Source organism: Canis lupus, chromosome 23 (genome assembly GCF_011100685.1).
Source record: "Canis lupus familiaris isolate Mischka breed German Shepherd chromosome 23, alternate assembly UU_Cfam_GSD_1.0, whole genome shotgun sequence".
NCBI lineage: Eukaryota > Metazoa > Chordata > Mammalia > Carnivora > Canidae > Canis > Canis lupus.
Genome location: NC_049244.1, coordinates 34,431,667 through 34,453,556, shown reverse-complemented (window position 1 = coordinate 34,453,556; position 21,890 = coordinate 34,431,667). Strand labels below are relative to the sequence as shown.

At 36.8% G+C, this 21,890-nt stretch overlaps 1 long non-coding RNA gene across 2 annotated transcripts in view; it reads right to left on the bottom strand.

The window, feature by feature from the left end:
- Nucleotides 1–2,755: 2,755 nt before the first annotated feature.
- The window catches only part of LOC119877435, a 52,679-nt gene continuing 33,544 nt past the window's right edge, over nt 2,756–21,890 (bottom strand). The window contains exons 3-4 of one of the 2 annotated variants that reach the window (XR_005377072.1): nt 4,006–4,328; nt 2,756–3,776 (exon numbers count right to left, since the gene is read on the bottom strand). This is a non-coding gene — a long non-coding RNA (uncharacterized LOC119877435). Of the gene's footprint in view, nt 4,329–21,890 lie in introns of both variants that reach the window. The other variant, XR_005377071.1, reaches the window with a different exon arrangement.

Here is a 21,890-nt window from a genome sequence, read left to right as displayed (position 1 = left end):
CGGTTTAGTGCCACCTTCAGTCCAGGCCATGATCCCAGAGAACTGGGGATCGAGTTCCATGTTGGACGCCCTGCATGGAGCCTGCTTCTCCCTCTGCCTGTGTCTCTGCCTCTCTCTCTCTTTCTCTCTGAGTCTTTATGAATGAATGAATGAATGAATGAATAAATAAATAAATAAATCTTTAAAAAATTTTAATAAAAATGAACTTGTCATAATCATATCAATAACTTCTCTGCATTTCAATAGCTTTTATTTTCCTTTTTTTCTTTTTTTTAAGGCAATGTATTGTTTTTTGTTATTTTTTATAATAAATTTATTTTTTATTGGTGTCCAATTTACCAACATACAGAGTAACACCCAGTGCTCATCCCGTCAAGTGCCCCCCTCAGTGCCCGTCACCCATTCACCCCTACTCCCCCTCCCTCCTCACCTTCCACCACCCCTAGTTCATTTCCCAGAGTTAGGAGTCTTTATGTTCTGTCTCCCTTTCTGATATTTCCCAGGCATTTCTTCTGCCTTCCCTTATATTCCCTTTCACTATTATTTATATTCCCCAAATGAATGAGAACATATAATGTTTGTCCTTCTCCGATTGACTTACTTCACTCAGCATAATATCCTCCAGTTCCATCCACATTGAAGCAAATGGTGGGTATTTGTCATTTCTAATGGCTGAGGAATATTCCATTGTATACATAAACCACATCTCCATTTATCCATTCATCTTTCGATGGACACCGAGGCTTCTTCCACAGTTTGGCTATTGTGGACGTTGCTGCTAGAAACATCAGGGGTGCAGGTGTCCCGGCGTTTCATTGCATCTGTATCTTTGGGGTAAATCCCCAACAGTGCAATTGCTGGGTCATAGGGCAGGTCTATTTTTAGCTCTTTGAGGAACCTCCACACAGTTTTCCAGAGTGGCTGCACCAGTTCACATTACCACCAACAGTGTAAGAGGGTTCCCTTTTCTCTGCATCCTCTCCAACATTTGTGGTTTCCTGCCTTGTTAATTTTCCCCCATTCTCACTGGTGTGAGGTGGTGTCTCATTGTAGTTTTGATTTGTATTTCCCTGATGGCAAGTGATGCAGAGCATTTTCTCATGTGCATGTTGGCCATGTCTATGTCTTCCTCTGTGAGATTTCTGTTCATGTCTTTTGCCCATTTCATGATTGGATTGTTTGTTTCTTTTAAAACACACATCTATATCCTATATATGATACATCTTATATAGTGTACCTTTACTAGCAAGATCAATCTTCCTTGTTCTTAGGAAAACCTAGTGCCTTATACTGTACCTGGATATAGCAGGTATTCCATGACCATTTTCTTTTTCTGAGAGATGAGATCCTGGACCTTTGAAAAAAAGGGGCTTATAAGTATGAAGGCGTAGTGGAAAGGTTAGAATGGAAGAAACAACTGTAGGCAACGGCCGAAGATATACCATTGCCTCTTCACAGTTTTTCCAAAGGTCAGTATTTCTGTTCCAGGTTGTGCCTTTGCAGTAGTTCATTGTTTAATGCCATCACTCTGGAAACTGAGTCATGCAGCGTGAAAAGAATGCAAAAAAGCCACAATCATTTTGTGATCATTTACATTCTGGCTGGGAGTCGAAACATATACATATAAACATGAATGTTCCATTTATTTTGTTCAGCCACCTTTCCTCTATCTCTTTCTTCCTCTTCTCATAGGCTGCTTTTAATTTTGGTAGAGTGCTGAGTTAAATATCATCTGGCTGACAACCCAAGACCATTTATCTTAGACATTGAAAGAATGATGAAAAAGTCATTTAACCTTTCATAAGAAGGTTTTGCATAGAAAAAGAGTCATCTTACTTAATATGGAAACTTTTTCACTAAATTTAATAAATTGGTTTATAGTCTCAATAATTTAGGAAACTTCAGCCACATCATCCAAATCATTATAAAAAAGAGACATTTTAGTGTTTTGTTGACTAAGTGCCATGAGCTGTATGATTTAAAACTCATACATCAAGTTCAATAACATGCAAGTGAAATGTTAATCAATTTTGTGTAAATTCACCTGGATGGTGAGCACATATCATGTCTTGATGACTGTGATAAGGGGCGGTCCTAGTCACAGGATGGGAGAAAACCAAAAAAGTCCTGATGTTGGCTCAAGTGAGTCTTCATGAAGTGCTATTTAAATTAAGCTATCTGCACAAATGAGACACTCTTTTCTAGCACCTCTATTGTCCTAAAGCAGATTAGGAGAGAAGCAGGACATTGTTGTTTGTACTTAATCCTTTTCAAGTCAGAGACTTCATTCAGCCTGGAGCCAGACACCCAAGTCAGACTGGAGACAGACATTAAGGCTGTGATGGAAGGAGGATAATGCATTTTGTTTGTTACCTAATCTCATACACCAGTTTAGGCACACACCTTCTCCCCACTAAATCATTTGTTTGGAGAGTTCAGGAAATGAAGCTTGGGCCATGCACAGAAAGATGTCTAGTAAATGCTTGTTAGACAATGTAGAGTTATCTAACGTATCATTTTTGTTCACTTGGTATAGCTGAAACTCCATTGTCCTTGTTCACTCATAGACATAAAATTCTTAAGGCTTGTGCTCACTGACTTTCTACACTAACACCTATACATAAGCACCCTCATAATAACTTCTTTGAAAGTAATGATGAATTTGGTCAAGAAATTAATTCTTTGTTGATTGGCTCTCTGGAAGTTGACATAATTAGATCATCATGTTTTTACAATAATCAATGAGTGCTTGAACTAGGATGTTGAGTTTCTTTTTAATTTATTTGGTAACATAGCATATGTATGTACAGTGCTAGAATAACCATCATTGTGGATGTTTTATGGTAAAACAAGCAGGCAGAGTCAAAGGGATTTTTTTTGGACCCAGAGTCAAAGATGATCTTTAATTTTCAGTCCTTAAATATTAAACTTGACATCACCTTTGATAATAAAATTTGTTGTCACAACATATATCAATGTGTGTTTGAATTTGGAAATAACATGTCTCATAGACTCAGAGAGAGGGGAGAGGGATAGAATGTATATAAATCACTGAGCAGGTCATCTAGTGTATACCCATTCCTCCAACAAAAAAAATATATCGAATGTCTGTAACATAATAAATAAAGTAAAACAAGTTCCTGCCATTGGGGGTAGGGTGGGAAGAGAAATTAGAAAGAAATAAGTAAGTATGTAGCATATCATGTGGTCATACAAACAAAAGAGAAATCAAAGTAGGGAAATAGAGGTGAGGAGTATCAGGTGGTTTCAGGCAAAGATTCACTATATGGGATGGTCAGGGAGGGCTTCACTGACAGTGTGATGTCTGAACAGACATAAAGAAAGTAAAGGAGAGAGGCATGTGGATATATGGAGGAAAAGCATTCTGGAAAAAGGAAACAGCAAGTATAAAACCCCACACTGGCAGCATGCCTGGTACGTTGGGGAATAGCAAGGAACCTGTAGCATAGTAAATTAGGAGCTGGGGAGATGTGAGAGATGAATTAGAAAATCACTGGGGGCCAAATTATAGGCATTTTAGCTTTCACTTTGAATGAAATAGGTAGCCATTGTTGTATTAGGGGCAAAGGAATGACATGACGGGATTTACATATTAAAAAGGTAGAGAATCATCAATATATATGGGTTTCTGTAGTAGTACTGTCATCTGTGATATAATGGCTGGAGTTCTAGACTCACAGTTGGAACACCAAGATTGCAATTGTAGTCTCTCCTTAACCCTCAGGAAACTCTTCACATTTTCAGAATATCCATTTCTTAAGGGAAACAAAGGTGAAAATACCACTCACTCAGAGACTCTGAAAATTACCTGAGAGTGTATGATATACAAGATGCTTTAAGTGAAAAGCAGCCTATGAAGTCGGGTATAAAACATAATCTTAATTTTACAAAATAAATATCCTAGCATGTTGTAACAAAAGTAACCAATCTAATAAGCTAAGAATAACAATGGAAAATGACTTATATCTGATTCATGATATTTACCAATTATTATCATTTCTTTCTTCACACATTTTTTGTGTCTTCCAGATTTTCTCATTGAACATGTATTAAAAAAAACCCAACTAGATAAAATGTTTTAAATAAGCATAAAGGTAGTTGATAAATACCAAAGTTCTTATTTCAATAAAAAATAGTGAATGCAAAACTGTTAGGAATTCTCAAGAAATATGCAAAAGTGAGGTATAATCAGAAGAATGGTGCTAATAATTCTTCCCTTCTCCAGCTTCTCTTGAAAGTCGGTTTCAAGGATAAGATACTGTAGGCAGATGACCAAAGGGAGAATTTGAACAAAGGGTCCAGGATTCCTGAAATGAAAGGAGCAGAATTCCAGCTTTTGAAGACTTTTTTTAGACAGAACAATAAGCTATGTTGGGAACAGTCTGGGGTTTCCCAAGAAACTGTGCTTACAAAGGATATAGAAGCAAAGGCTACTGGAAAAGTCAAGCATCCATACAATCTTTCGCCTCTCCCTTACTTTCCATCTTCAAGATGACTCAAAATTAGTGCCTTTTATCCTGGCACATAAGGCTTTATATAAGCTGTCGCCTGCCACCTCCTCTGTCTCATTTTCTATGCTTTCTCTACTTCTCTCATCATGTTCCAGACACTCAAGTCTTCTGTTCTCTGACTGAAAGTTTGTTCCTGACTCAAGGTTTGTGCAGCAACACTTCAGGCTGTCTCAAGTAGCTTGCCCATTGCATTATCACACTCTATCTTATCACCCTGATTATCTCTTTATATGTCATCACTTACTATTTTTAATATAGAATTTAATTTTTAGAGCTATTTTAGGTTTGCAGCAAAACTGAACAGAATGTAGAAGTTTCCCATATATCATTAGACACACACATATTGCCTCCTCCACCATCAACATCCCACACCAAAGCAATACATTTGTTATAATCAATGAACCAATATTGATACATCATTATCAAATAAAGTTCGTAGTTTACAGTTCACTTTATGAGTTTTTTCAAATGTATAATATCATATATCCACCATTATTATAGTATCATAAAGAGCAGTTTAACTGCCCTAAAAATCCTCTATGCCCCACCTATTCATCCCACTCTCTCCAAACTTCTGGCAACCACTGATAGCTTTTTTATTGTCTCCACGGTTTTGCCTTTTCTAGAATGTCATATAGTTGGAATCATACAGTATATAGCCTTTTTAGATTGGCTTCTTTCACTTAATAAAATGCATTTAAACTTCCTATATATCTTTTTGTGGCTTGTTTCTTTTTAGTACTGAATAATTTTCAGTGTCTGGATGTACCACAACTTATTTATGCATTCACTTGCTAAAGGATATTTTGGTTTCGTCCAGATTCTGGCAATTATCAATAAAGCTGCTGTAAACATTCATGTGCAGGTTTTTAGAGGGGCACACATTTTCAATTCATCTGGGTAAATAGCAAAGAGCATGATTTCTGGATTGTATGGTAAGCATATTTCAGATTTGTAAGAACCTACCCAGCTGTCTTACAAAGTGGAAGACCATTTCGCATTCCTACTAGCAATGAATGAGAGCTCCTGTTGCTCCACATCCTCACCATCATTTGGTATTGTCAGTGTTTTGGATTTTTGCTTTTCTAAAATCTGTATAGTAGTATCTTATTGTTTTAATTTGCAATTCTCTAATAACACATAGTGTTGGACATCTCTTCATATGTTTATTTGCCATCTGTATTTGCCAAATACAGATGGTCTTCTTTGATGAGGTCTCTGATCAAATCTTTTCCCAATTTTTTTATTAGGCTTTCATTTTATTGTTAATCTGTAAGGGTTCTTTGTGTATTTTAGTTAATAGTCCTTTATCAGATATATCTTTTGCAAATATTTTCTCCCAGTGTGTGGCTTATCTTCTTATTCTCTTGACAGTGTCTTTCATCATCTAATATTTTTGTGTCTAATTATTTATGAACACACTTCATGCTTCTCCCAGCAAGAATATAATCTCCACAACAACAGAGACTTTATTCGTGCCTGGCAAATAGGTAGTCAATAAATAGGTCTGAGGGAAAACAGAAGGTATTAGTCAAGGTTACTAAGTTTCAGTTATACAAAATGAGTAAGTCTTTGGTCATCAAGAAGATATGATCTCCAGTTGATCCATAAACTGGACTCTGTAATTGGAGGCTCCCTACCCCCTACCCTGTCCATAGAATATGTGTTCCCCTTATCTTCCCTGTCCCTAGAAGCTGCTATAAGGATATAGTCTTCAGTTAGAAATGTGATGTTGAGGCAATCTGGACTGAATTTGTGACTGAATCCTGTTAAAACCTCCTGTGTATTGAACAAACCCATAAAAGACCTCTGTATGTAAACTTTTAAGATTCTGGTGCAGAAATCTACTCATCTTGCAGGTACCCAAGACAAGCCTTGTAAGTAAATTCCCTTGCTTATTAACCTGAAACCTAACAATCTGGAGTGGCCTGCCTCTTTCTTTGGTCTCTCCTTGCCCTTCACAAATGAGGGCTGGTTTCAGATTATACCTAGGAAGCTCCCAAGGAGTTTGTGAACCAATAGAACAAGAGATCTGTTGTACAACAGAAGAGACTATAGTTAATAACACTTCATTGAATACTTAAGAATGTGCTAAGAAGTTGCTCTCATGTTAAGTATTCCTATCACCCATGCATACATATGCACACTCACACACAAATAATAAAAAAGAGGTATAAAGAGGGCAAGTGAAAACTTTTAGAGGTGATAGATATGTTTATGGCATAGATTGTGGTGATACTTTCATGGATATATACTTATCTCTAAACTTATCAAGTTGAATAAATATACACAGCTTTTTGTATGTCAGTCATACCCCAATAAAGTGGTTTAGATAAATAAATAATGGATTTGAGTTGCTTTTTTTCCTTTTTTAATGTCTAGCTTATAAAGAGCTTTTTGGTTTCTCTTATGGAGATAATAGCAATAAAAACAAATCTACACACATATACATAGAAAGTCATGTAAACCATATTTATGCAAATTAATGTTTTACTGAGCAATTCATTTTTCAGGATAGTTCTCATGCATGTAATTACATGATTGTCATTTTTCAGAGCATTTCAATTCATTGAAAGATAACTGTCTATAAAAAGATACTAATCAAAAGAGTAAAAAAGCAGGCTGTTGCATTGGAGAAGATATTTGCACTACACATATTTCAGAAAGGTCTCATACGCAGACTATAAAACTTCTGCAAATGAAAAAAAAAAAAAAAACTCAGACAACCCAATAGAAGAATGGGCAAAAACCCTGAACAAGCACTTCACTGAGCAAGTACTCCACTTCATTAGCCCTCAAAGCAATGCAAATTAAAACTACAATGTGATAATTTTAGTTGCCCATCTGGATGGCTAAACAATGGGAGATCGATCACACACAATGAGAGTGAGGATATGATACAGCCATTCCGGAAAACTGTTTAGCAATATCTACTAAAATTCTCACCTATCCTAGGACCCAGCAACTTTCACTTCTAGGTATAACCCCAGCAGAAATGTGCATGTGTGTTCAACCAGAGATGTACAAGAACATTTCAGAGCAGTACTATTTATTATTACAGTCAAAAGCTAGAGACAATCTCAATGTACATCAACATGGGTGAATGGTACAGTCACACAATGGACCACTGCATAAGAATGATAGTACAATATGAGCAAAAGAAACTAGATACTAATAAAACAAAAACAAAAATAAAAACAAAACCCCTCCACACTATAAGATTTTATTTATATGTAGTTCAAAACAATCAAAATTACTTCATAATGTTAGACACCAGGTTGATGGCTAGTAATTGTAAGGGAATATGAGGAGGTTTTTAGGGTGTTGGTAATATTCTCTTCTTTGATCTGGGTGCTAATGACTCAGGCATATTCACTTTGTAAAAACTCATTAAGCTTACACTTGGGCTTTTTGTACTATATATGTATATTACATGTTGGTAAAAAATTTATTTAAAAATATATTTAATGAACCTTCCACTCATGACCATCTTTCTTAGATAATTAAGCAGTCACCGTGGGATATCCTAGGATATTCTGTTGTAATTATCAGCATTGGTTACTAAAAATATCCTTGTGTGTGTGCATGCGCATACCTTGGTGGGGGATACATCACATTGTGTTCTTTTTTTCCCAATGTATTTTTAAAATTGTTATACTCGATATTTTGTAATAGATACAGAATGCATATAAATACAAATTCTATGGCTTTAAGAGGGTGTTCTAGGAAGATTAAATCTCCTTCTTAATCCTGACCCTGAGACACCCAACTTCCTACCTTAGAAGCAACCTCTACCACTAGTTTATTGTGTGTCATTGCAGTTGGGGATACTACACATGCATATATACATATATAGAGAGCTGCCATACTTCTTTTTAGTGGCTACATAATATTCCATTGTATATGGTATACTTTATTTAGCTAGATCCTTATTGATGAATATCTGGATTATTGCCAAATTTTTGCTATTTACAAAAAATGCATTTCAATAATTACCTAGTGCATGTCATATTTGGTGAATGCATATTTGCAGAATATTTGGAAAATAAATCTCCTGAATTAGAATTGCTGGGTCACTTCATTTGTATTATTAATCATAATTTATTGTTAATCAGTTTTATCAAATCATACTCCATATGGGTTGAATCAGTTTTTACTTTCACAAGAAACATAATTTTTCATAGGGGTTCCCTAATGCTCTAACACCATTTATTGAGTAATTTTTCTCTCACTAGTTGGGAATGTTATGTTTATCAAATACTATGTTTCTATGTATATTTGAGTCTCTTTCTAGATGCAGCATTATGTTTTAATTGTTTTAATTATATATTTGAATATTTGGTGATGGTAACATTTCTTCAGATCTTGGGGGGGGGGGTCTGTTATTTACTCATATGAACTTTAGAGACAGTATATATATTCCCAGAAAAAACTTATTGGCATTTTAATTTTCTCTTTAATGTATTTTACTGCATTCAAGGTTAACTTTGGAAGAAGTGATATTATAATTTTTGAATCTTTCTAACCAAGGCCTGTTTAGATCCATTTGTGTTCTCAATAGCATTTAATATTTTTGTTTTGATCTGCACATTTTTCTATTTTATTCCTATGTATGTTTATTCCTAGGTATTTTTTCTTTTTAAATGTAGTTATATAATGGGTCACTTTAATGTCAGGATTTCCTAAATGGGAGTAGCTTTTGATTTCTGGATGCTAACTTTCTGCCCAACTACCTCACTCAATTTTCTTATTATTTGTAATAGTTTTGCTACAGATCCTTTTTTATTTTTTATATTTAATTTTTTCACTTACTATATTGCCTAATACTTTCAGAACACTATTAAATAATAGTGGTGATAAAGGACATTCTTGTCTTGTTCCTTTAACTAGAGACATATTTAAGTGTTTCTTCATTAAGAATAAGATTTGCTGGGGTGCCTGAGTGGCTCAGCCAGCTAAGCATCTGCCTTTAGCTCAGGTCATGATCTCAGGGTCCTGGGGTTGAGCCCCACATTGGGCTCTCTGCTCAGCAGGAAGTATGCTTCTCCCTCTCCACTCTTTATGCTCTCTCATGTGCTCTCTCAAATAAATGAATAAAATCTTTAAAAAATAGAATAAGGTTTGTTTTTAGGTTGACTATGTATGTAAGTATATAAATGCATTTTTCTAATAATGTTGATGAAGAATTCATCACTTCTATTATGTCAAAGTTTGTTTTAAACAAATTATGAATAATGAGTTTTATCAAATTATTTCTCAGCTATCAATCCTCATATGGTTTTTAACTTTTTATAGTGCATGGTTAAATTTTTAAATTATTTCTAATACATACAAAAATAGAATAGTTCATTTTTTTAAAAGATTTTATTTATTCATGAGAGACACAGAGAGACAGAGACATAGGCAGAGGGAGAAGCAGGCTCCTTGAGGGGAGCCTGATGTGGGACTCCATCCCAGTACTCCAGGATCACACTCTGGGCTGAAAGCAGACGCTCAACCACTGAGCCACCCAGGCGTCCCAAAAAAAGAATAGTTTAATTAAGGCCAACATATCCATCACCTAGCTTCAGTAATGATAACTCATGGACAATGTCACTTCACCTATACGCTTCCTAATTCTCTTCATCCTCCTAAATTATTTTCATGCAAATCCAAGGTATCTTATCATTTCATCTATAAAAGTGTCCATATAAATTATAGGGTTTCTTTTTTATAAGCATACCATAACAGCATTATCCTACCTAAAATATTTATGATAATTATGATATTAAACAATAAAATGGATTATTTTGTGAGATTACTTCATAGTTTGTGTTGGATACTCTAACAGGAGGTATATATTGTCTGGTTTTCTCCCTTTTGGAGATATTGTCACTCACTGATGATTATTTTCTAGAACCATTCATTCATAAGGCATTCCAAAGGGCAATATTGTTTTTACTTCTTACCTAATTAGCTAGAATACATCCAGTTACAGAGAAGCTTTCTCTCAACAATTACCAGGGTTCTTAAGGTACGGTTCATGAAGGAAGGATAGCAAAGGTGCTTGATTCTTTCCCTTTATTGATTGGTTTAAAAATATTCAGTGATTTCTAAGCATGCAGCAATGATGACCAGTGCTTCTTTCTTAGTTATAGATTTATTCATTTATTTTAGAACGTGGGAGCAGGGGGAGGGGCAGAGGAAGAGAGAGGATCTCAAGCCGACTATGCACTGAGCACAGAGCCCTATGTGGGGCTCAATTTCAAGACTCTGAGATTATCACCTGAGCTGAAAACAAGAGTCAGATGCTTAACCAACTGACCCACCCAGGTGCCCCACCAATGTTTCTTTTATTGTTGTTATGAACTAATCATTATTATGAACACAAAATATGTATTCCAAATTTATTGCTGTTGTATCCTTACTGATTCATATATTTTCTCATATTTGTTTAGTAGGAGCTTATTCAAGTTGGCTCCTGAATCCTTTAGATAAAACTTTTTTAGTATTTGATAACTTCATTATTTTCAGTATGAAAGTAGTTTTACATCTTTTACATTTTCTGCCCAGTATATGAATCTGTCATTTCTCCAAGAAGCCCTGAAGTATTTAGAGACATGATTTGATGTGATGGATGCTATTGCTTCTGGCTTGGTTATTATTTCTAGGTCTTTTTGGTGCACAGGAATGTGAAATTTTTTTAAAGAGAAAATATGAGGGATGCCTGGATGGCACAGTTAAGTGACCCACTCTTAGTTTCAGCTCAGGTCGTAATCTCAGGATCATGAGATTGAGCCCAACATCAGGCTCCATCTCAGGATAGAGTCTGCTTAAGATTCTTTCTCCCTCTCTGCCCCTCCCCCTGTCAAATAAATAAATACATCTTTAAAAAAAAGAGAGAAAATATGAGTTTGTACTGATATTTCTAATTCAAAGTCAGGACTATCATTAAAAAGGATAAATTGGACTTTGTCAAAATTTCAAAACCTCTGTTCTTCAAAAAACCCTGGTAAGGGAATGAAATTTTGATGAAGTCCAAATCCTGCCCGTCTCCTGCCCTGTTCCTCATGGTTTCTTGTCAGACCCAGTGGAGGTCTGTGGAGTAAGTGTGTTCCACTCATATTTATAGTTCCTAGGGTTTCTGTACTTGTATGCTCCTTCATACTTCTTACCCTTGCATTCTTTTTACCCTCTTGGCTGGTTCCTGGGGTCTCTCTCTTCCATGCTCAGCCACAGCTGAGCCAGTTCTCCTGTTTCTCTTGGCTGGGGCCATTTTCATTTGGATTTCTGGCTTTTTTTTCCCCCCTAAAACCTCAGCTCTCTGCTGGGTTAAAGAAAAGCTATGATTTTATGGTTTACCTGGCTTATTTGACCTGGTAGGGTGGAAGTGACACACACGCTAACTTTCTATATTCCAGACAGTAGTGAAACTCTGGCTGCAGTTGTTTTTAATCAATCAAAAAGCTACAGTTGTTTTTTTTTTTTTTCAAGAAAGCTTTTATGGTTTGTCTTTTTGTTGTTTTTATTTCACACAGAGAAAATTCCGTGATTAGAGTTACTTGAATCAATTTCAATAGTCTCGCATTTATATCTCATTTGTTTTGAAAATCTTTGAACTAGGATAAGAATTTTCTTAAAGCTTTTCCTGTTGACTGTCATATTATTTTACCTTTTTGGGGAATATGAAAGTATAGAAGAACACTTTTTAAATGGATATTCCCTTGTTTGATTTGAAATTCAAATACAGTGCAGTCTTTCAGTAGAGAAGAGTTTTGCTTGGCAAACGATTTTTGAAATAAACACATAATTATGTATTAATGTTAGTCTCAAGAGTAGATGATTCTAATTTCAGATATATATATTTTTTAATACCAGAATAATGACCTCTTCCTCTGGCTCTCCTGGCTCAGATGCTTCTCTCCATTCTATGCTGTTTGCTCTATGACCCTCAAATTGCCACTTCTGATGAGGTAGGTCCAGTAGGGGTTCCTTCCCTTTCTGCTATCTATACCATGTCTGGATAGATGGCTATATAACAATAAGAACAACCACAAGGAAACGAGTTTTAAATGCAGATGACATGACTAAGGATATAATAATGATTCTGTTTGTTATGTTTTGAGTGGATACATAAATGAGGGAATGGATGAGTTTATAAGAAGATTGGCATTGCAGTTGATTGCCATCAGAGCCAAACTAATCAGTTAGCGGTGCATTTGATCAGTAGCCAGGAAATGATCAAAGTATTTGACCATTAGCCAGTTAACCCGTAATTGATCCCACAAAAGTCTTTTCTACAATAATAGAAGAGCCTGGTACAGTGCATATGAAGGAGATGAGGGTGCTGCTGCTGAGGTAAAGAATGTGGCCTATTTCCCACTCTATCCTATAAGTGATCACTGCACCTATCCTTAAGCTCCCCTAGAAGCTCCCTAGAAGTTCCCCTCAGTCATTGCCTGGGCAGCTTTACCTCCTGCCATCTCCTTCTGGTCTCTGGGCTCCAGCAGCACCTGTCTGCTCTCAGTTCCTCAAACTAGCCACACTCTTATCCAGCTCAGAAGCATTATACATGTTGTCCCCTCTGCCTGGTATACTCTTCTGTTCTTTCTTATCAATGTCCATTCTTAAATATTCCCTCTTCGATGAAGCCTTCCCTCAGTATACCATGCAACTTTATTTGCCTCATCAGTCTGCCTTGAATATGCCTAAATCTTTCAATCCAGTACAAGTTCCCTAAGGCATGGACCATGTCTTGATTCTCTTTGTATACGTTTGTTATATGTTTATTTGGTTTTAATTGATTTGTTTACCTGAAATTTTTTTCAAGAAAGCATTAGATTCAAAAAAGGATCCCCATAAATAATGCATTGTGGTTAAAATAAAGATAATAGGTCAGAAATCAGACAGAATAGGTGGGAATAATTGTACCTGTTATGAAATAATTCCTGAAAATGAATGATTTACCTTTGTCTCCCATATAACATCAACAGAGGGTCTTACATCAGCCGAATATTAATTAAGGAGGCTATAACTGGGTTATCCATCTCCAAAAGCCAAAGAAGAACTAAATCAGCAGCATAGATGGCTAGATGTTGTAAAATTCCCAGCTGTTTTAGTTCCCTGATTTTTTTTAATCTTTTGACTTCGCATCTAAAAGCTACTTCTTTTTTTTTTTTTAATTTTATTTATGATAGGCACACAGTGAGAGAGAGAGAGAGAGGCAGAGACACAGGCAGAGGGAGAAGCAGGCTCCATGCACCGGGAGCCCGACGTGGGATTCGATCCCGGGTCTCCAGGATCGCGCCCTGGGCCAAAGGCAGGCGCCAAACCACTGCGCCACCCAGGGATCCCTAAAAGCTACTTCTGAGACAAATGTGGGAAAGCTGTGGTAAAAGAGTGACCTGAGGGGTACCTGGGTAGGTTGGTTAAGCAACTGACAATTGATCTCAGTTCAGGTCTTGATCTTAAGGTCATGAGTTCAAATCTCAGATTGGGCTCCACTCTGGGCATGAAGCCTACTCAAAAAAAAAAAAAAAAGAGTGACCTGAAGAGAGGCTCTTGGAGCTTACCTATGTCCAGAGTTCCCCATACCAGGCACCCAAGTGAAGTATGGGTGGGCTGCAGGGCTTCCTTTCATGCCTCTCTGGGGACTATCAGCCAGCCTAGGGTCCTGCTAGTCTCAATGAGGGACAACCTGTGCTCTCCAAGTCATGTCACCTTGCTTTTCACCTCTAATATCATGGCTTTTCTACATTTCTTATCAGAACTATCATGGGACGAGGTCCTTTTCCTTTTATCTGCCACTTTTAAGTATTTTAAAAGACTGAATGTAGTCCTTTTTCTCAGTCTGCCATTTACTTCACTCCTTTACCCTTAACACAGTCATTTTTACCTAACACAGCAAACCACTGTTTGCTGCTCTCTGCCCAGCATGTAATCCAGGTAAAAAAGGCAACCATGATGCCACCTGCACAGGTATGGCCACCTGTGGAAAGGTGAAACCATTTAAGCTGACCCTTTGTCCACTTGCAGCATATGACAGATATTATAAAGGAAGATTTATAAGGAGAAAAACAATATTTAAAATTATTTCTAATCTCCCTGCCTCATGGTTAGGGTGTTTCCTGGTAATAGCTGAGCCCTTTGTAAGTTAAATGCCCTTAACAGTAGAGGATGCAGGTTCAGCAGCAGAGGAGCTAGGGCAGGGTTATGTGGTTCTGCATAAGGTGAGTGCATTAATGAGATGGGAATAGAGAAATCCTGGAGGAAGGAGACAAGGGCAACCAGCACCAGACCCTGAGATGTTGGGGGACAAGAGAGAAGAGAGGTTAAGGTTTCTTCCTCAGCCAAGCTCTCCCCAAGCAGAAACATAAGTGAAGAGGATTTTTCCAGGGAAATGCCTTATACTGTGCAACCATGTTCTGGGAATTTTCATCAAAATTATTGAAAGCACAGTATGTTTGTAGAGTTAATTTCTGTTGAAGATAGTGAAGAGCAAGCATGGTTTTTGTGTCATATTGGGAGGGTAGGGGGAAGAGCAAAATCAGCTTGCTTAAACCTTGATTCTGACTTTGACTAATGGTATTTATGCATAATATGTATTCCAACCACTACCTTGTGTCTCCAGTGATGATTGTTCTACACAGTGAAGAGCTAAAGTCTCTAACCCAAGATATCTTTTCTTTGGAGAGAAACATTTTCCAGAACTTCTATAGCCAAAAGCCAAAAGATTGAAAATTATTTGTTTCAATTGGAAACATAAGATAATTAACAACTATTACTATACTATTTTTTTTCTTTTTAAAAAGATTTTATTTATTTATTCACGAGAGACACAGAGAGAGAGAGAGGCAGAAAAACAGGCAGAGGAGAAGCAGACTCCATGCAGGGAGCCTGATGTGGGACTCTATCCCAGGACTCCAGGATCATACCCTGGGCCGAAGGCAGGTGCCAAACTGCTGAGCCACCCAGGGATCCCCTATTTTTTTTAATAAATTAATTTTTTATTGGTGTTCAATTTACCAACATACAGAATAACACCCAGTGCTCATCCCATCAAGTGTCCCCCTCAGTGCCCGTCACCCATTCACCCCCACCCCCCGCCCTCCTCCCCTTCCACCACCCCTAGTTTGTTTCCCAGAGTTAGGAGTCTTTATGTTCTGTCTCCCTTTCTGATATTTCCCACACATACCATACTATTTTATAGCACTGACGTCAAATTGCTAATTTATGAATGGTTTTATATTACAAGTTTTGTATGCCCAAAACTTGTGGTTTTTATAAAATTTCCATTCTTATAAACTTAAATTTGTTTATCAAGCCAGTTATTCCAAATATATATATTAGGGTTTTTGTCTGAAATGAAATTATAAGCTGCTGAGTTCAATAACTATAACATGTCTTTATTTTTTCCAGTTTGTATAAAACACTAACAAAAAATGGAAAGCTATTTCAATTTTTAAGACTATATTCTCCATAACTCTCAGCAGATGACATAAAAAATTAGCCTCCTTTGAGCTTAGGCTTCTTCTAATTAGCTTAGGTCTCTCAACAGAGAATATTATTGAAATTCTAGGACTGCACAGCAGAGACTTTTGGCACAGGTCCAGGAACCCATGAAGTTTCTCCAAAGCAGAATTTATTTCCTATCTATGGTAGAGGATGTTCATGCAAGTTGTCCATCAGAGGGATTTAAGTTAGAAGTAAGGGGATATCTTTCAGGAAAATAAGTTATTTTATCTCTGGGGTGACTCAGAATATATCACATCATCATGTCACAAAGCAGGTATTATGTCAAGGTCCCGTAAAAGCAGAAGACAATGCTCCAAATTCATGAGGAGAGAAAATGTGGGGAGACTAAAAAACACTTGAAGTGGCAGGACCCCTTCCTCTGAAAATTATAGGTCTGTGATTTTCTTCCAGAGCCTAGAAGATGGAAGCCAGTCTTTGTCTGACCTTTTATTCTAGGGCCTATGAAAAATTGCAATCATTATACATTGTAAAATAGGATCATTGTGTTATGTCTGGCACCAGTGTAGTAACAGAGAGGAAGTTTGCAATAGACATAATTGGATCATCTTTAAAGGAAGATAGAACTCAGTTAAAATAAATATGACTCTACCTAGCCTCTGAAGGAGGGATGATTCTTTTATAATATTTAGATATACTGGTTTGGGCCTGGAGCAGGATTGGAGAAGGGGAGTATCTGGATTAGATCATCCTGTCAATTAATTAATTGTTATATTCCAAAATACATTATACTTATTTTTAACTAAATTTATGGAGGCCTGAGGTGGTACAAGTTTAGCTAGGCCACTGGCGGTGGGAATAGAGAGTAAGGATACATCCGAGGAGCATTTCGGGTAGGGAATGTTGTGATTTCATGACATATTGGTCATAGGGGCTGAGTGAAGAGACTGAAGTGAAAGATATTTTCAAATTTTCTCAACTGGGAGATCAGATGAGTTCATGAGCAAAATGGTAGAGTTAGAAGGAAATTGTTTGAAAGAAAATGAAGGGAAAGGGTAAGGCTGTGTTTTGGTCCCACTGAATTTTGTGTGGCAGTTGAGTATCCAAGGGGGAAGTATTAAGAGGATCTTAAAATTGGGTGTTCTGTGAAGGGGAGAGGTTATGTTAGAAGCTATAGATCTAGAAGTCATCAGTGTACAATCCATACAGATAAAAGTAGATGAGATCTCAGAGTGAAAATAAAGGCCTAAGTTCTGACTCTGAGAATCGGGAATTGGTGTTACATGAGTTTTTTATGTAGTTACTTTTGGCAGCCAATACTACATTTCATTCAATTGATGATAACAGTAAGATTGGGGAAACATATTTCCTGTTTTTCTATAGGTTTTCCATTTTTTCTGTAGTCAAATTTATCCATTACCATCAAGAAGCTATATTTGTTTTAGTGATGAACTTTCCTCTAGCAAGCATTAAAAAGAAGTCCTGTCTGGCTGCAGATTTTTTTTTAAAATGACACAAACATAAACCTATTTTCCCCCTTAATTTTCAATTCTGAGCTTTTTAACGATGAACTGCACTGTGGTAGAAGAGAGAGGAGGAAGGCAGTGGGTAGAGACAGATCTTTTTATAAAGATCAGCAATTCTCCATGCTTTTATCCCAGGCAAAGATTACATTTAACACCCAGGGGTCTTAGCTGCCTCAGATCCTTTTTAGAACGAGTAGCTGTGGCACTGCAGATAGTTTGGGGTGTCCTTTCATTTTTTGACAGTATTAAATATATACCCCAGTGAGCCATAAATCAGTGATTTATCTAAGAATAAATCATATCTCTAATAAGGGACCACTTCCTTTAAATTGGACAGTGTATTAAACAGATGAACTTTCTCAAAAATACAAACTGTCAGCTGGCTATTTTTAATGAATATAACTTAAAATTTCTCTTTCTTTAGGAGAAAGTGATTTTTCTTCAAAAGGGCAAAACTAGGGGATTTGCTGAGTTTTGTTGGTTATTGTATATACACTATTTAATCTTTCAGCTACAGGGGGAGTGAAGGTTTTCTCCCAAAGTTTTCACTATCAAGGTTGCTTCTTAGGGAAGGGACAGAAGAGGCATATAGAGATGAACCTACAGGAACTAAACTTGGTGGAAATGCAGTAGGACAGGGCTCCATGTGGACTGACTTTGTATATATGTGTGTTAGTATTTCACACTGGAAATATTCAATGTCATCACAGGTTGGGTGGGCCTCATTTGCTGTTATTCTTGGTACTTAGTATAGTATCTGAACTGCCCAGTAGGTGCTTAGAAACTATCTACTGAATAGATATATGTTGTGTGCTGAAATGATAATGATGATTTCTTAAGTGTCTGGATCCCATTTTTGGCTATTCTAATTTACCAAAGAAGTGATCTGTTCCTTTACCACTATTAGCCTAGAAGAAGAGCTGTAAAAGAGAAAAGATTATGAAGATGTAATCACTTTTTCCATCCATAGCATAAGGTATTTTATAAGCATTTGTATATCTATGTCCTGCTTAGATTCATTTTAATTAATAAGTTTCAGTGGTGGGCAGTAAAAAGAAGGGTGTGGACATGAGTGAAAAGGAAGAAAATTCCTTTAAAGGGCTGTCATCCAAGAGACCTGGTTACCTAAAACTGAATAAGTGGATCAGTTGTATACAGATGCGAAATCTGAACAGCTGAAGATAGATATAGACATGATGGACACATCTATTTCTAGCAATATAGTGAACTAAAATATTCAGACACCCTCTTGTGCAAAATACCTGAAAACACTGAATAAAATGTTTAAATACATATAGGTTTAATCTGTAGCTAAGCTGGCAAAATGGAAGGAAAATACTTAAGGCTAAAAATAATAATTAGGCAGTAATCCAGAAAGGTAATTAGGTAATGAGCCAGGGGTTCATTTTTTTTTGCATCTCCCAAAGAATGGCACTCAGGGAAAAAAACAAATTGTGGGGTGGAAGGAACTTGCCCTACCAAGGGAGATGGAAAGGAAACTTTCCTTAGTTCTAAATGAAGAAAAATGATGTCTTACTTGGGAATTTGGAACCATACACTGGCCCTTTCATAGGCCAAAATGTAGATTACATGGGTGAGCCAAAAATCCAAACTAAGCATTGAATTGAAAGTGCTCTTTGGTTGGTAGTGCTTTAAGATACTGTGTTGAAGAACATGGAAGACTCCTAACTCTGGGAAAGGAACTAGGGGTGGTGGAAGGGGAGGAGGGCAGGGGGTGGGGGTGACTGGGTAGTGGGCACTGAGGTGGGCACTTGACAGGATGAGCACTGGGTGTTATTCTGTATGTTGGCAAATTGAACACCAATAAAAAATAAATTTATTATTTAAAAAAAAGATACTGTGTTGAAGAACTCACCTTAAACCCAAACCTCAAATAATTTTTGTGTATAAAATTCAATAAATGCAAAAGATAATTAAAAACAAAACTCCTAGGAGAAAACAATGCAGCATGAGTGAGAGGTTCCTCACTCAATCTAAAAATTACAAAATCAAGACCACAAAGACCAGATTTCCTAAGTATTGAACACAAAATATATAAAATAAGCATGCCTAAATATTTAAAGAAGTGAAAGAGAAATTTTAACTTGTGACTATCAGAGGAAAGACGAAGAAGAAAAGGCAGATTTTAAAGAGAACCAAATAGAACCTCCAGAAATAGTAATATAATAATTGAGGTTAAAAAGTAAAGAATGATTTACAAACCCAATTAGACATAGTAGGATAAAGAATTAATGAGTTGGAAGTTGAATCTGACAAATTATTCAGAATGCAGTGCAGAGAGGAAAAGAAGTGAATGTTTTTCTTTTATATATAATATCTCTATATTTATATGTATATTATTGAAATTCTATCTGCCAACATATAGTATAACACCCGGTGTTCATCCGTCAAGTGCCGCCCTCAGTGCCCATCACCCAGTCACCCTATCCACCACCCACCTCCCCTTCCACTATCCCTTGTTAATTTCCCAGAGTTAGGAGTTTCTCATGTTCTGTCACCCTCTCTAATTTTTCCCACTCATTTTCTCTCCTTCCCCCTATGATCTCTTTCACTATTTTTTATATTCCCGTATTAGTGAAACCATCTAATGATTGTCCTTCTCCGATTGACTTACTTCACTCAGCATAATACCCTCCAGTTCCATCCACGTTGAAGCAAAGTGAATTCTTTTAATCAGAGTCCTTCTAGGAGAACTGAGCTAATGGAGAAAGCAGCAATATTTAAAGAAATAATAGATGAGAACTTTCCTGCATTGATGAGAGACAAGAATTATGATATTCAGAATAAATAAAAATCTATGTTTAGACACATTCTGACAAAAAATACAGAATCTTTAATATAGCCAGAGAGGAAAGAACAGTTACGGACAAAGGAATGGCAATTAGACTGGGCTTGGACTTAGGTGAAACAAGTGAAGTGCCTAGAGTATAAGATTTCAAGAGACACTCATTGTCCAGTCCAACAGCATAATGATTCAAAATACTTAATGGGAGAGGAGTGGCTTTCTCCTTTAGGAACAGGAAATCCTTTTTAACTTAAAAATGACATTTACGGCAACTGGTATTGCCAAAGAGCTTTAATATTATTGTCCCTTATAGCTTTTGCCAAGCTTGTACTTAAGGAAAAGGGGCTAACCTCTTCTAGAAAGTACTTTTGTAGTTGTAAGAATGGAAAGATGAGACACATAGCAAGCAATATGGAGGAGGCTAGAAGGTTTGTAGATCCAAATTTTGTACTAAATTTGTTAAATATCCCTAACTCAGAAAAATTTCAGCAAGTCACAGAAAAGAAAGTCTCAAAGTAAGATAGAACGATTTATTCTACTCCAACTGAGAAGTAAAATGAGGGTTATTCCAAGGCAGGGGTAGCAAATACTTGACACCTATGCTGCCTTGTTCAAGTCCTCTGTTAATGCCAGATGCCATTAATTAACTGTAACACCCTATTTCTCAGCTCAGCTCTCCTCTCAAAAGCTGAGAGGACTTACCAAAGGACTCAGGATTCATTGATGTATCTCTAACTAACTAGAACAGTACCTGGGACCTTTTTTGTGCTCAGTAAATATTTGTTGGCAGATGAATGAATTGGAGTTGACAAATAAGATTAATCCTATTTGCCATCACTATCAGGGCAGTGATTAATAATAATGAATAATGATATCTAGAAAGATAACTTCTTTGTCCAATTCACCTCCTCAGAAAAGGTGAGTTCTGAGAAGTTAAGGCCTCCTTGTCTGGGATGTGATGTCCCACTGGGACAAGCAGAGCATAGAGGAATGGCCTGGTGTGTTTGTGGTTTTTGCATGAAATTGAGAGATAATTCTGGAAAGTGATATCTATAGATAGTTTTGACTAGGCCCTCTTCCTAACTTCAGTTTGTCCACTAGTATCCTCCTTTGGGAATCATACTATCAGAGGAGACTAGTGGGTGTCAATCAGGTTTAAATTCTATCTACCAGGCTAACTGCAATGTGTGAGTAGGACTTTTTCTATCCTAGGTTTAATAAGGGCCTAAGAACTGGTGATGAAGGAGTCAAGAGTTGAGAATTAGAAAAGAGCTCTGACCCTTCAAAATTTGTATATCCTCTCAAGGAAGGACAGTACTCACTTATATGAGTATTTCTGGAAGGACCTACTCATGTCTCTAGCAAAGATGGATAAGGGTTTCCTGAAGCTGAGGAGCTCTAGCCTTTGAGCTAAGTTGATCAGAGAGAAGGAAGATCCCATTTTGATACTTCAACCAGAGACTGAATACTCACTTTGTGATCTTCCACTAGTCCATCAGGCTTGAGATTGCTATGACTGAATCTGGAGATCCAATTTCAGGCTAATTGATGAGGAAGGATAGATACACTCAGGCA